Source organism: Schistocerca piceifrons, chromosome X (assembly GCF_021461385.2).
Source record: "Schistocerca piceifrons isolate TAMUIC-IGC-003096 chromosome X, iqSchPice1.1, whole genome shotgun sequence".
NCBI lineage: Eukaryota > Metazoa > Arthropoda > Insecta > Orthoptera > Acrididae > Schistocerca > Schistocerca piceifrons.
In genome coordinates, this window is record NC_060149.1 from 124036992 (window position 1) to 124049239 (window position 12248).

General features: G+C 39.7%; 1 pseudogene; it reads right to left on the minus strand.

The window, feature by feature from the left end:
* Positions 1 to 494: 494 nt before the first annotated feature.
* On the minus strand, positions 495 to 612 carry LOC124723335 (annotated as a pseudogene).
* Positions 613 to 12248: the final 11636 nt, after the last annotated feature.

The window sequence follows — 12248 nt, forward strand, 5'->3', positions numbered from 1 at the left end:
CACCTCTCTGCATACAGGCACAAATTTCAAGGCTACGTATAGTATCAGCACCGATCGAAATTTCATGAAACTATTGGGGCTGAAGTGTAAATGTTCACTGTGTCCCACAACAAATTCCGCATTTTTTAAGCGAAACTTACCGAGAAAAAAAAGTGTTGCATTACTTATTGAGTGTCATGCTCCTCAAACCACTATACCAAAGGTCCGGCCTTTTTACAGACACATTTATCTTATTGGAAGATGTCATCAACGTCGGGAACGACATCAAGCATGTAGGGATACTGAACTAAACGCCTCTGGCACAGATCATGAAGGCCCAAAGGTACCGACTGGCTGCCTTGTCATCCTCAGCCCACAGGCGTCACTGGTTGCGGATATGGAGGGGCATGTGGTCATCACACCGCACTCCCGATGTCAGTTTCCGAGACCGGAGCCGCTACTTCTCAATCAAGTAGCTCCTCAGTTTGCCTCACAAGTGCTGAGTGCACCCCGCTCGCCAACAGCGCTCGGCAGACCGGATGGTCACCCATCCAAGTGCTAGGCCAGCCCGACAGCGCTTAACTTCGGTGATCTGACGGGGACCGGTGTTACCACTGCGGTCAGGCAGTTGGCATGTATGGATACAGGTGTTCCAAAATACGTTCACGTATACACAATTGTAACGGTGTCTTAGACTGTTACCACGGGTCTAACGGACGCCCAGATGAACGTTCCGTGAAGCATAATTCTTTGTCCACTGGCCTGGGTCTGTAGCACAGTGCATGTTTCGAGGCGCCGTTCATCTTGATGATGATGTATCCACACACGACCATCGACGTGGTGTAACAAGAAATGATAGATCCGACCAGGCGATACTTTTCATTCATCCATTGTGCAATCTCAATGAGACCGTGCCCACTGTAAGCGTAAATGGCGATCTCGTTGGGTCAACATGAGAACGCGCATGGATCATCTGCTGTAGTACCCCATGTTCGACAATGTGCGCTGAACGGTGTGCTACGGAACACTTGTACCTGCACCAGATTTTTCACAGACCGCTGCTTATCCCCCTTTATAGAGCGGGCTAGCCTCCAATTTCCATGTCCTGCAATGAGGCGTGGACAACCAAAAATTTGTCACTACTCGTGGTTTCGCCGTCCTTCAATCACTTTCCTTAGATGCTCACGAGAGTAGCACGCGAATAACAGAGCAGCTTCGTCGTTTCCGAGGTGCTCGTATGCAGGGGCCGTGCTATAACAATCTGCTCTTTGCCAAAGTCGTCATTTGCGGCCCTTATCGTCGTAAGAATGAGTTGCCATTCATTTCCGCTCCGCCTATGTTCCTTCCTTACCGCTATACCACCAAACGACAGTCAGTCTCGCAGAGGATGGGGGCTGTAATGTTTTGTCTCATCAGTGCATGTATTCTGTTAGTATAAGTACAGCGTCTGGCGTAGAATATTTCGTAGCAATATAAACTATTATATACCTTAACCTGCCAGTTCGTAAGAGACTATGACCCTAGTTTTACTGCCATGGAATATGATCTCTTTATATGAAATCTGACCCACACGTGAACAGACCGTCGTCTAACTTTATTTTAAATTTCTTAGTGACAAGAACTTTGCCAGTACGCAACGGAATATTTAAAGGTTTCTTTACGAAGAGTTAAACCAAGACAAAGCTGAAAACCTAATCCTCGCAACAGAATTTACGCAGGTACGCACTATACGTATGTTTTAATTACACCTTACAGGTGCAAAGATCTGAAAAGATCTGAACTAGTGTGACAGCAAAAACTTTACAGACTACTTCTCCGCAAGCACGTGTCTGGAAGTTTAGTAGCAACACAAATTTACCCGCCTAGCTGAAAACTTAAATTAAAATAGATTTTGTCATTCCCGAGGACTGCTTTAAATATAGGTAACGCAACCGTAGTACGTTCGAGAACGGAGTTCTTACGTCGATATATGTGGAGATATGGAATAAATATCAGACGAGTGAAATCATACGAATACCTAACTTATTGTTCAAAGACTGAATATAAAATGTGTTTCACATACAAATGTCATTAAGCGGACCACTTGCCTTTACATGACCATTCACACACAGAAAACAAAGAAAATTTCCTTATACAGAGCGATCAGGAATAATGCTAATTAACTCGGAAATAGACCAACGTATCGATTCTTCTCTTAACAATTATTTCTGAATTCCACTGATGTCTACTGCTCGATACTGACTCCAAACACAGGAGCAAGACTCCAGAATTTGTTGCAATAGCGAAAGTATGCGATTGTTGTTACAGATGTGCTGTACTTTCCTAGAACCCTTCCAACAAATCTGTGACTTTCGTACGCAATCCGTAATACTGACTTCACGAGTTCGGCCCGTTTCATATCGCTTCTTAGTTTTATCCGCTAAATATTTATGCAGTTCTCCATATGTTCACCATTAACCTAGTAACAGAATATAGCCAGGCTCTTTCTCTTTCATATAGGCATCGTCTTGCATTTGTCCTCATTTAAAGAGAACTGATATTCACTACACCAAGTTTTTCTTGTCTAAGTCTTTCCTTGCGATCGTCCAACAATTATACTTTCTTCTAGATACCAGCATCATCAGACAAAAATCATATTCTCATTCTGCGTTTGTATCACTGATGTGTATGATGCAAATGAGCCTTTTCGTTACATGTGCCTAGATATTCCATTTTTAATACAAAATTGTAAATTAATGTCAGTGTAGATTGTACTATTCGTTCTGCAGCACAGTTTCCACTGGCCAGCAGTCGCCGAACTGTTTGAAAGGAACTTTATTTATCATAAAACAAAGAAAGAGTAGTATGGAATTGTTGGCTGGGAGACCTCTGGAGCTAGGTTGCAAATTAATAGTAATTATTTCCTTCCTCTGCGCACGTGATCGATGAGAGCTAACAGTACGTGCTGACTTTTTTTTTTTTTTTTTTTTTTACCTGTTGAGTCCAGTAAATCGATCAGATGACCAAAACCAATTCCAAAGTGATTTACATAGGATATCTATATGATGCAAAAACTGTAAATTGAGTCTAAATAATGGAAAGTTTGAACTCAGCCTCATGATTACTAGAAGGAACCCGTTAAATTTTCGTTACGCGACAAATCACAAAAATCTCAACGCTGTTAGCTCAGTTAAATACCTAGAGATTACAGTGACTAACAACTTAAATGATGACGGTTTTTACGAAGTGGATTTGAAATTTTTGAATCCATGTTGACGTCAGCTGTTTGTGACACATGAAAATTTGTGCTGGGCCAGGACTCGAACCGGAATTTCCCGCTCATCGCAATCGATGCATGTCTGAAAGACATTGTAATGTTAAGATACAGACGCTGTGTAAAAACAGAAATTGCAGCCATCAATGATGCAATCTAAATGGAACGATAACATAGATAATATTGTGAGGAAAGAGAACCAATAACTGCGCTGTATTGGCAGAATACTTAAAACATGCTAAAGAGACTTCCTGAACTACTGTTGTCTGTGCTCTTCTGGAGAAATGCTGCACGGTATGGAGTGATTGCCAGATGGGATTGACGGAGGAAGTCGAAAAAGTTCAAAGAAGGGCAGCTCGTTTCGTATTATTGTGAAATAAGGAAGGGAGTACCTAGTATATGATATGCGAGTTGGTGCGTCAGTCTTTTAAGCAAAGGTGCTTTTCGTTGGTGCGACATCTTTTCCCGAAATTTCAATCTCATCTTTCCCTTGGAAATAACAAACTATTTTGTTGACGCCCATCTATTTAGGGAGAATTGATTATCGTAATAAAATAAGAGAAAACTGAGATAGCACGAAAAGATTTAAGTCTTTGCTTTTTACGTGCTCTGTTCAAGAGTGAACTGCAGAGTACTCATGTAGATGGCGATGTGTAAGTGTCAGTCAAACGAAAAGGAGACAGATGGAATAAACAAAGTAAACATTTTAATATTTCAAAAGTAATTGCCATAATTGTTGACATATTTATCCAACTGTGAGATAAGACGATCAATATATTCATGGAAAAATGTTTGCGGTTGCCTGCGGAACCATGATTCAGGCGTGCACCTCTTCGTCCGAAGCAGATCGACGCCACGAATGTGTTTGTCACAGAAATATCGAAATTGCATGGAGAGAGATTGGAACTGCATGAAGCATTTGTATGGGCTTCAAAGAGAAATTTCCGCAGTGTAGTCGAAACAACCATGGCAATGTGTGAGTGGGCATTGTCCTGCAACAGGATGATAAAGGGACTGGCTGTCTTATCTGACAATGGGATAAAGCTATTAACAGTTATGGCGATTACTTCTGAGATAATAAACATTTTTCTTGAAACTTCCTGGCAGATTAAAACTGTGTGCCGGGCCGAGACTCGAACTCAGGACCTTTGCCTTTCGCGGGCAAGTGCTCTACTAGCTCAGTTGGTAGAGCACTTGCCCGCGAAAGGCAAAGGTCCCGAGTTCGAGTCTCGGCCCGGCACACAGTTTCAATCTGCCAGAAAGTTTCATATCAGCACACACTCCGCTGCAGAGTGAAAATCTCATTCTGGGAACATTTTTCTAACTTTTTTCATCTGTCTCGTTTGCATTTGACTACACGTGATAGATGTAGGGGGCTGTAATGATTTTGTGTATAGTTTGGTGTCATGTTTCTGCTTTTAATTATGCTAGAAAGAAGCGGGCGAATTTCGGTGCTGACACGTTGCTTATTTCTGTCTAATACCACCAAGGGGGTGCCAAGTCTAACATCCCTGTCCGATAGACGAATCACTATCAACGGTGTTACATGTCCTCTCTCCATGAGTCATGCGGAGGGATTAGTAATTTAATACATTAGCCGAAACCTGTCCACCCCTGCCGGCCAAATGTTTGTGGTGATAATTTCTTTCCACCAGCAGGTTCCGAACCGGCTACCTCCGAGTCGGGCGCTACCGCACAGGAGTGCTTTAGTGACCTCGGCTACGGCGGGGAGTACTTTTATTGTAAAATCGAAGGTGCAGTTTTAGACGTGTGCATAAGGTCAGAGCCGTAAGAACTCGAAGCTTGACGTTTATCGTGGCCGCGACAGGGGAACGCCCCGCTGGCGCTAGCAGAGTCGTGTTGCATCGGCGTACGCATCGTCCCACCTGCCAACTCTCCAGACAGCCAGACCTCTCTACGTCATGGTTCATTATTCCACGGCTGAAAACGTTGATTACAGGCTTTCACTAGATATGAAACTCATTACTGAGAGAGAATTTTCAAGTTCTTCCTCCCTACCGAATACTCTAAGCTGCCCCAGAATTGATGCCGGTCGAAGTTTCTGGATACTTTCTAAATATATTCAGGTGAGCCATCTAGAAGTGACATCGACTACCCAAGTCACTCACTTTATTAGCGTACTGTATGCATTCCAAAGACACTGTGAAAATACGCATAGTAGAGAATCTGATCAACCAGGACGGTGCCTATCTGTCGGATAATGCATTGAGTCAACGTTCAACGAGCAGTGCTCACTAAAAAAACTCCAACCTCCTGAATAAGTTTCGTCACGTTATACATTTCTTTAAAGACGCTCGGTAGTTTCGTAGCTGCGTTCAGCTGTTAGTAAACATGTGTTTGTCTTGTAGACAATCCACCTCACTTCTGTTTTCGTAATCACTTGACTTCGCTTCTCCACAGAGCAACGTAAGCTATATTTTTCTTCTTTCTGTACTTACACTGTATATTTTTATACTTGAAAAGTATTTCATGTCGAAACTCAACGTTCCTGATATGTAAATTATTTAGATATTCAAAAATGGTTCAAATGGCTCTAAGCACTATGGGACTTAACATCTGAGGTCATCAGTCCTCTAGAACTTAGAACTACTTAAACCTAACTAACCTAAGGACATCACACACATCCATGCTCAAGGCAGGATTCGAACATGCGACTGTAGAGGTCGCGCGGTTCCAGACTGAAGCGCCTAGAACCGCTCGGCCACACCGGCCGGCATTTAGATATTAATTATAATTGCAACGTGTGCTTACATTTGTAGCATCATATTCAGATTCCACTAGAATATGGTTCAGTATAAAAGACGAAACAGGCCGAGAAGTAAAATAAAAATCTTTTAAGCAACTGGAGCTGTTATTCATCAATTCAACTTACAATTCAGTAGGAAATCTCAGTATTAACGGGTTGGACAAAATTATTTTCTTCCATTAGCCATATCCTCGTGTTATTTTACGTTAAGGATAACTTTACAGATAGCGATTTCTCTAGGTTACTCGGACACTGGGCAATGAGTCAGCAACGGTGTCATTGGTCATATGAGCTGCACAGAAACACTATTTGATTTGGTCAGCGCCCCAGTACCTAGAAACTAAATACGGCGGAGCCAGAGAAAAGTGTAGGGAATGCACTATTCCAAAACTCCGATTTACCCTTCCGATAACCGCATCCGATAAGCAACTCGAACGTCACCTGCCGATTGAACGCGGGCCTATAAATCTCATTACGCTTGTCGTTCATTGACCACAAAACCAAAAGCTCACACTGGCGCACAGTATTCCTCACAGTAGAATTTAAATCGTATTCAGCCATTACTGAAGCCAGGAAACGTGTCATAGTGTCAATCCGCATCTTATTCGACACAGGAGACAACCACGTTCTCTATCAAGAGTGTCATTCACAGAGCGAAAGTGCGTTACCACTTTTCTTCGAGAAATGTGAAGTCGAAAGGCAAGCAAAGGAAATGGACTAGGAACTACACGGCGGTGCTCTATTAATCACCAACATGAAGCCGCAAGGTAGACGTATACGATCTGAGTCCCCGTTTAAATTATCTGTTACATCACGGTAAAGTGAGTTGCTTTCATTACAGTTTTATATCGATATACTTACAGAGCTCGTCCTGTTTTACTTGTTCTGTTGTGCTTTGTATTGCTTAAAAGTTTCATATTTTTCTGTTTTGTCTCTCAAGGAGATGGAATTGTTGTCACGACCAAGGTCCTGTACCTCTACATTTTGTGAAGTGCGTTGCATCCTTATTTATATTTAATATAATAAAATTCTTATTTGGTTTCTGGTTAAGCCTAAGGTTAAATGACAACTAAAAGATACGAGGAATAGTGCCACCACAGCTGTATCTTGAGAATGTCTTTATCCTATCGCACAGCTAGTTTCGGCGGCACATTACCGCCATTCTCAGGCCCCGTTTACCAAAGAACAGTAATACAATGCAAATATTTGAAAATTAGACAGCTATAAAACAACGAACACATAAAATTATGGTACATAATTTTATGTGTTCGTTGTTTTATAGTTGTTTAGTTTTCAAACATTGGCATTTTGTTACTCTTCTCTGGTAAACAGCGCCTGATGATGGCTGTAATGTGCCGCAGACACAAGTCGTGTGATAGAATAAAGATATACTCAAGATACAGCTGCGGTGGTACTTTTTTTCATATACATTGTCAGCTGAAATCCCTCGTTCATACAATAAGATGGACATTCATAAATTTACAAATAAAAAACACTGCATACAATCACTGATATTACTTAGTTGTGCCTCATCTTCAGGTAGGACTCTTATTGAACTGCTGAAACGTGGACGATGTTGATTTTAAGGCTTTCCTGCGATATATTCTGCGTAGGTTATAAAATGCCACTAAAAGTAAGACAAATTGTTACTGTTCATGACAAATGAAAAAAGCGTTGCAATTTTTGTTGTTTACTTATTCGTATAACAGTTCGCAGGAAATGTTGTTCAGATCATCACAGGATTACATATACATTTCTGAAACCACCATCTTACGTCATACGTTGACGCAGGCCAGGAACGTTCGTACAGAATAAATTTTCAGTGTTATTCAAGGCTCAATGATGGTAAAAAAATTATCTGTAATATTGGTAAGATTCCCATTTTAGAAGTAAACGTAAATATTTAACAGTTGCCTAGAAGAGAATTATGAAAGTTACGATGATACTGTCACAGCAATGAGAGTTTGTAATATATATTACACGTTTGCTTTTTCATATTACGGAGGACCTCAAAAATTATACTAGTAATGTTATTATAGTTTCGTGTGGAATGGATCAACAGACTTCTTGAAGTTATTAAACATAGTCGTTTTCACTTACGGCTGTGAAATCTACATTTTTTGTTTATTGCGATTGCTATTTCTAGCATTACCTATCTTCGGCCAGGAATTCAAATCCAAATACGCACACGGGCATCAACTCAGTCTTTAGTCCATACATCGTCGGCCGTTGTGATCGAGCGGTTCTGGGCGCTTCAGTCCGGAACCGCGCTGCTGCTACACTCACAGGTTCGAATCCTGCCTCGGGCATGGATGTGTGTGATGTCCTTAGGTTAGTTAGGTTTAAGTAGTTGTAAGTCTAGGGGACTGATGATCTCAGATGTCAAGTCCCGTATATTTGAACCTTTTTTTTTTTAGTCCATACATTAAGCGAGTACGAATAGTGTCCAAAGCTTAAGGTGCACGAATAACCAGAAAACCAGATGAAATGACGTGTCTTGAAAGTGTATTTTGAAGCTCGATGAAAATGTAACTTAAAAATACTATCGTAACAGGCATAAAAGTGGCTAACATCAAATGTGACAATATACGACGACTTAAGTAGCAAATGAATAGGAACCTTCTGGGTTCAAAACGTATAATTCACTAAGAACAAAATCATTTTCTGACTGAAAGCAGCTTTCATACATTACATAATGGTCAGAGACAAGCATAGCCGTAAACGTTTCTATATTCAATATAAAGGTTTGGATCCTTCATATTAACTGCAGACAAAAAAAATACACTATGTACGTAAAATAGTACGACTGGAAAAGAAATGTTTCTGTTACCCGACCTATTTTCCAATTTCAAAGAGAATTTCAAGGTTCCCCGATATTTGAAGTGGAACATGAAAACTTCCTATAGCGTACGAAAAAACGATTGGTTATTTCTTCGTATTTTAAACACAGTCATACATGTTTACCGACTTAATTTTCATTCATTAAAAATTAATAGTTTATATGCATATTAAAATAGATAACATCTTTTTTATTTCACCTTTTTATACCTTCCTCCGAATTGGAATTCAGTATTTATTATTCACTCTCACATAGCGTTTTCCAATAATTTATTTCTGTCACAGTCCTTAAACAAACACTCATTTACCATTTATTTCACCACAACACTTGATACACAGTCTTTCATTGTTTATTTCTATCCTTAACTCTACCATTGGTCTTACCAGAACGCTGTTGTTCCCAGTTTTATTACAGCAAAACAATGTGGTTTCTGCCATTTCTTTTGCGATGTACATTCTCGCACATTTGTCATTCACGAAGTATTTCTATCTCATTTCTTGTGTAATACTTACAGTTTTCTATTTTTTTAGGTGACGATTTACGCTATGTTTGGAAATGCGCATATGTTTATTATTATTTATTTATTGTTCCGTGGGACCAAATTAAGGAGAAGTCTCCATGGTCATGGTACGAGTCAATACATAAAATTATAACACGATAGCAGAAACAGATAAAATGAAATATAAGAAACATATTCAGGCGACAATTCGTAAGTTTAAATAAAGAAAATCAACAATGCAACACTGGAATTTGCTTAATTTTTTAGCTCTTCCAGGAGCTCCTTGGCAGAATAGAAGGAGTGAGACATGAGGAAACTCTTCAGTTTTGACTTAAAAGTGTTTGGGCTACTGCTAAGATTTTTGAGCTCTTGTGGTAGCTTATCGAAAATGGATGCAGCAGAATAGTGCACTCCTTTCTGCACAAGACTCAAGGAAGTCCATTCCACATGCAGATTTGATTTCTGCCTAGTATTAACTGAGTGAAAGCTGCTAACTCTTGGGAATAAGCTAATATTGCTAACAACAAACGACATTAAAGAAAATATATACTGTGAGGGCAATGTCAGAATTCCCAGACTATTGAATAGAGGTCGACAAGAAGTTCTCGAACTTACACCACATATAGCTCGAACAGCCCGTTTTTGAGCCAAAATACCCTTTTTGAATCAGAAGAATTACCCCCAAAAATAGTACCATATGACATGAACTGTTCCGTCTCGCTTATAATATGCCCATTCTGTCTGATCAAAATATCGGTTCTTGTTGAATTGTGAGTTAGAAACTGTAAAAACTGAATCTTACTGTGATTTAGCATAAAATTATTTTCCACAAGCCACGAACTTATTTCATGAACTACATTATTTGATATTGTTTCAATAGTACACGCAAGATCCTTCACTACTAAGCTGGTGTCCTCAGCAAACAGAAATATTTTTTAATCACCTATAATACTAGAAGGCGTATCATTTATATAAATAAGAAACAGCAGTGGCCCCAGCACCGACCCTTGGGGAACGCCCCACTTAACGGTGCCCCATTGGGATTGATCATCACTACCACTCTCAATATTGGGGAGAATTACCGTCTGCTTTCTGTTCTTAAAGTAAGAAGCGAACCAATTGTAAGCTACTCCCCTTACTCCATAATGGTCCAACTTCTGCAGTATTATTTTGTGGTCAACAGTCAAAAGCCTTCGTTAAATCAAAGAAAACACCTAGCGTTCGCAACCTTTTATTTAATCCGTCCAAAACCTCACAGAGAAAAGAGAATATAGCATTTTCAGGTGTTAAATCTTTTCTGAAACCAAACTGTACATCTGACAGCATATTAGATGAATAAGTGCTCCAGTAACCTAGTAATACAACCCTCTCGATAACTTCAGAAAAAACACCGATGGCATAGAAATAGGTCTATAATTGTCAACATTATTCCTGTCTCCATTTTTATAAAGTGGCGTCACTACCGAGTACTTTAACCGGTCAGGAAACCGACCACTCCTAAAGGAAAAGTTACAGATATGGCTAAGTACTGGGCTAACACACACAGAACAATACTTCAGTATTCTGCTAAATACCCCGTCATATCCATGAGAGTTCTTGGTCTTTACTGATTTAATAATTAACTCAATCTCCCTCTTGTCAGTATCATGGAGGAGCATTTCAGGTAACAGTCTCGGAACACTTTTTTCTACAAGCGCTATATGATTCCCTGTTGGGACTCTGTTTCTATTTGTTATTTGTTAATTTTTAAACTCAAAATTTAGCTTTCGTTCGAAAATAAACATACGTTGTGAAAGTTTCCCTATGACTTTATTGGTACTATAAATGGATGCACTGTGCGTCATAACCGTTAAAATGAAATTTTGACAAAAACGGTCAAATGATTTGTGAAATTATTTGTCTAAAAGTAAGAAATAAGACAGATTAGAGAAACATTTGACTCGCCTTAGAAAGACGTTCAAAATCACGGACGACAGCTGAGATGCCCGTATGTTAGTGACGTAAAGAGACCAATGAGTGAAATTCCATCAGACAAATATCCTCTATTTGTCTTTAAAATTCTAAGTTAAACTTTGAACTCTTAATTCCCATCGGCACCTTGTTTGCTTTATTTGATTTCATACTTCAAAGATGAACCAAATGTTTCCTCACTTTATTTTAGTTCTTACCTTTACACAAATCCTTTCACAAAACGTTCGACAGCAACTTTTAAACAAAATATCTCATTTTCAAGTTTTTTTCCAGAAGTATGAAACATAACATATTTAAATATTGATCTGTCCACTTTCCACTTTTAATTTGGCTATGAAATTTCGGACAAAACTCCATTAGGTAAGCTGTAGAGAGTCTTGTGTGGGCTCCGTTCAAGCATTTGACCGATAATTGATGCAGTTGACTCTAAAAGCTGATGAGGGAATAGCGCAAGGGTTTAGGACACAGACTACAAGTATCAATGCAACATAGCGGTCAGAGACCATTTGAATGGTAAGACATTTTATTTAACAAGGCCATCTTCTATTACTGATAAAATTTAGTATCGCTACTTTTATGATGTCCCTACTATTAGTGAGCTATTAAACCGTCTTGAACAACACGAGGAACTCAAACATGGAGCGAAAAAATATTTGCTCTGACGAGTGCGGATAATCAGGTAAACACCACGCTCTGGTTCCGGTGCTCGTTGATAGCCCGTGAATTTGATGCCGCAAGCATCAAATGCGCAAAGCTGCCTCATCTGTATCCGTCACGTCTAATTTAGTTTCAACTGTGCTAATGATAGATCGAGAATTGAATTAAAATTAACACTGCCATCGCTTTTAATATTACATTTGCCACACCCAAACATTTAACGTACATGAACGACACAGAAGGCTTTCATTTTGCCAGATTTACTTGACAGCGCGAATGATTT